Here is a 4,820-nt window from a genome sequence, read left to right as displayed (position 1 = left end):
ATTCTTCATATGTTTTAGCCTCCAGTACCCTATTCATCTTTTTTGCTCTTCTCTGCACTCTTTCTAGTTTCAACATCTTTTTATAGTATGGTGACCAAAACTGGATGCAGTATTCCAGGTGTGGCCTTACTAAGGCTTTATAGCAGCGGTTCTCAACCTATGGGTCGCGACCCCATTTGGGGTCGATCGACCATTTCACGGGGGTCGCCAAGCAAGGCTCTCTGCCATTTTTTCCCCTTTTCCGGCGGGTGCCTTACCTCCCTTGAGCTGGGCCAGCTGGTGGTCGGCCTGCTCCGTGTCTGCCGCTTGCCAGCTACGCCTCGGCCGGCGCAGGGGGCGGAACCACGCATGCGCGGCGCTCCCAGGCAGGGAAAGTCCTTGGCTTACGACCGGTTGGGTAGTCCTTGACTTACGACCGGTTTAGTCCTCGACCTACGACCGGTTTAGTCCTCGACTTATGACCGGTTGGGGGTCGCGGCATTAAAAAGGTTGAGAACCACTGCTTTATAGAATGGTATGCAACCTAGGATTGCATTGGTTTTTTTGGCTGCCGCCGCACACTGCTGACTCATATTTAATTGATTGTCCACTAGGAGATCCTTCTCACAGTTACTGCTATTAAGCCAGGTTTCACCTAATCTGCACCTGTACTTTTGGGTTTTCTTGTCTAAGTGTAAGACCTTACTTTTTTCTACGATGATTTTTATTTTGTTAGTTAGGGCCCAGTGTTCAAGTCTGTCAAGATCCATCTGGATCTTGAGCCTATTGTACAGGGTGTTGACTATTCCTGCCACCGTAGTATTATCTGCAAATTTGATGAGTTCCTTTTCTACTCCCTACTTGGAGGGGAGAGGAGAATTAAAGGCAAATGCAGACATCCTGATTTTTTATTTCAAGCTGTCCTCCTGCTACTGCAGTTTGCTTTAGTTCTTCTGATTCACTCTGAGATAAAGTCAGCATTGGCTTGGATAATTATCTTATATCTAATTTATAGTACAAATGCACACCATTCTTATCATTTCTATGCAGTCTTCTTAACCCCTTTGTCATCTAACTCATCAGCTGCTGGTTTTCAATTTTGAAAATATCTAAAGAAATTCCTGTTGAGTTGATAATTTGCTTTTGTCTTGAGCTCCTTTTACTGGATGACTGATTAACTGCATTCTTTATTATTATCATTCTCTTTTTTCTGCCAGAGATTGTGTGCCTCTTTGGGTTCCTGCTTTCTGGCAAAATCAGGTTGGATTAGTTAGTTTCCCTTCTAGCTCTTATATTATATGAATCTAAAAGGATCCTCCTATAGTATATATCTAGAGGTGTGAAGTCCTGGTTTCCTTTGAAGCTTAATCTCTGGAGGTAAGTCAAATTTCCTCTCTCTCAGTTCTCCTCCTTTGAAAAATTTATGTTTCTATTTGTTATCCTGGTGATGAGCTCAGACCATCTGCTCAGCAAAGACGCAAACATCTCTGCAGCCAAAAAAATACATATCTCCACACAAGCAATCAAATAACCATCTTAAAAATTAGCAGATCTCGTCCACAATGCACCAACTCCCTTGCAAATTCCTCAGTACTTGTTATATTTTTGGGCACTTTTATGAACAATAATTTTCTTCATCTTCATCTTGTTTAGTAGATAGGGATTGCTGCTTTTTTGAAATTATGATCAAAATTTAGGAAATCAGAAGGTATCAATATTCTCTTTCTAAATATCCGTAACTGCCCTGGAAGTGTTTTGTCTTCTCCTTGCTTTTGCTTCTCTTGAAATATAATTACTCATGCTCTTATATATTTTTCTCTTTTCAGAATTTCATTTGCATCTGTGTTTTATCACTTTTATTTGTTTAAGTTGAGTAGAAGTGGTTATTCGCCATTGCTGAAGAATGGCCTAAGTCAGTTATTAATTCTGAAAAGGATTAGTTTTTCTGATATATCTATTATCCAATGATGGATAATGAAAATAAAAATAAAATTGATCACATACTTAATTGTAGAGCATCTTTTAGATTCTCACCAATTTAACAGTTAAAACAACTAGAATTTTAAGAAATGAAGCCATGTTTTAATTAAATTTCTAACATAAATTTTACCTTCTATTCTAGTACCAAGTAATAAAGTTTTCTATTGTTTTGCGTCAGCTTCTCATACAAAGCAATAGACAACAATTTAGACTAGTGTTTCTCAAACTTAGCAACCTTAAAACACGTAGGCTTCAATTCCCAGAATTCCCCAGCCAACATGGCTGGTTGGAGAATTCTGGAAGTTCAGATTCACACATCTTAAAGTTGCCAAGTTTGAGAAACACTGATTTAGACAATACTATCCCAGAAGCAAATCTACTATCAGCAGCAGCCTCCATTTGACATGCCACAAGAGGATAGACATCATGTCTTCATGCATCAAAGATGCATTGTTATTCTTGAAAATTTAAAGAATTAAAGCCAGGAACTTTATGTGACAACATTTGGAAAACTTACTTCAAAAATACAGCTGTTGGACATTTATGAAAATTCTGTATCTCCATAGCTTTCCCATATATTCATATAATAATAATAATAATAATAATAATAATAATAATAATAATAATAATAATAATAATAATAATAATAATAATAATAATAATAATAATAATAATAATAATAATAATAATAAAGTTGGAAGGGACCTTGGAGGTCATCAAGCCCAACCCCCTGCCCAGGCAGGAACCCCACACCATTTCGGACAGATGGCTGTCCAGTCTCTTCTTAAAAACTTCCAGTGTTGGAGCATTCACCGCTTCTGGAGGCAGGTTGTTCCACTGGTTAATTGTTCTAACTGCCAGGAAATTTCTCCTTAGTTCTAGATTGCTTCTCTCCTTGATTAGTTTCCACCCGTTGCTTCTTGTCCTGCCTTCAGGCGCTTCTTGTCCTGCCTTCCAAATAAGGTATTAATCAACCAATCACATAATAGAAGTTCAAGATTTAGATAAGCAATTTCCCCTCTTCTTCCCTCCTCCTCTTTTTCTCCTTGTTGTTTTCCACTGATCGAGAGCCATTGATAAAGCAGCATCATTTTGTCATCTGTGTTTGCATTCATTCTCAACTGTCATGAAAGTCCTTGCAGCAAGGACAATTCTTTGCTCTTGACGTGTTCAGCTGATGAATTCCATTCACACAATCAATGCCTGCCTAAAAAATAGTTGGCCAGTTGATAAAAGGCAGCATTGTTCTGACAAGATATGAGTTATATGAAGCCCTGCACCTGACTAAATTCTCTTTCATCGTTCCATGAATCCAAAACAATTTTATTGCTGTTCCACTTTATATATTTTATTGTAGACTGCTTCTTCTTGGTCTCTTCACAATATTGCAAATGACATACATTTCAGAAACAAAAGACCTCGGTGGAGTGCACTATGGCATTTGAAAAATAAGCAAACACTAAAGAAATGACAGTTTTGAGGGAAACTGAGTTCTTCCAGCAATGGGCAGATTATTAGAGGCAATTAAAGAGGATAAAACAAACCTGAAGTGCTACAGAATTAATAGCAAGACAAGCCTGAAATGGTTTGACCAAATTATTTCCGAATTCATTCATTCTCAAGATTCTATGCAGATTAGTTACCGTAACTGGTTTTCTCGACATTCTCTGAAACCTTTAGCTTTCTTATAAACCTAAGCAGATTTAAGCTTATGCATTTCCTTCTACCTTTCACGTTCTCCAAATCTCCAAATGCAAGAACTTTAACCACCTAGATTAAACAGAGTATATTTAGGGTAGCTAACATGTATTTTTCCTTCAACAAATGCATGATTATATTTGGGTATCTTTAATTAAAATCAATTTCCAGAGATAGAGCAATAAAGGTTCTTTACAGCCTTGTTAGTAAAAATAGCCTGACCACATCTTCAAATTTACTAGCTAACCAGAACCTTGTTATGATTATTCCTATACTGTTTTTCATTAGTTCACAGAGTGAACCACATCTGGCATTAAGATTTCTCTAATTTCCTAATAATGTACAAGCTCTGTATTATTTGGAAAAATTAAACAAGTTTTTCCCCAACATGCTACTTTAATGCAAGCAAGATATTCTTGTGTGATACATTCAATGCTTTACCAATAATTTAAAATAAGCTTCCATATTGACAATGCATGCTGGCTTTTAGTAGCCTCACTTAAAACTACAAATATCTGGCTTTACCTACTTACCTACTATTTGCCTATATACTGTCAAATGTATACTGTCAATATGTGTAATTCTGTTTCACTTTTATGGTTCACATTTCCTTGAATATACTTATCAGATCTTCACATCTCTCTAAACAAAGGAAATGAAGAAGCAAAATGACTGTGGTAAGGAAATCCTCAATATCCAACACAGTTTACACATTCATATTCAGTGAGATTTATTTCTAAATTAACATGCTTAGGATTTTTCTGTTGTTAGCTTATCTATGAAGCTTTATAATCTCTCCAGAAAAACCATATTAAATTTAATAGGCCAAATTTATGCTAAACTTTTTTTTGTGTTAAACCCTTGTGAATTTATCACATAAATGTTTTCTAGAATGTTTTCTGAATATAATGTTGGAAGGTAACAACTTTTACAGAATAAAAATTATATGTAAAAATAATAATATAGACTTGAATAAAATATTTTAATTTTATTATTCTGATACAGAAACTTTTGCATATCAGTCTATTTACATATGAAGTCAGAGGCTTCGATAGATTTTCAGATTTTTAAAAATGTAACAGGAAACTGGATTTCAGGTTATATTTGTGCTCCTGAAATAATTCTTTTTCTCGTTTTCATTATATGATTTTATGTTAAATAAT

The sequence above is a fragment of the Protobothrops mucrosquamatus genome, unplaced genomic scaffold (assembly GCF_001527695.2).
Source record: "Protobothrops mucrosquamatus isolate PMUCROS unplaced genomic scaffold, P.Mucros_1.0 scaffold1711, whole genome shotgun sequence".
In the NCBI taxonomy this organism is placed as follows: Eukaryota; Metazoa; Chordata; class Lepidosauria; order Squamata; family Viperidae; genus Protobothrops; species Protobothrops mucrosquamatus.
The sequence above is the reverse complement of the archived record's forward strand: the minus strand, read 5'-3'. Positions refer to the sequence as shown.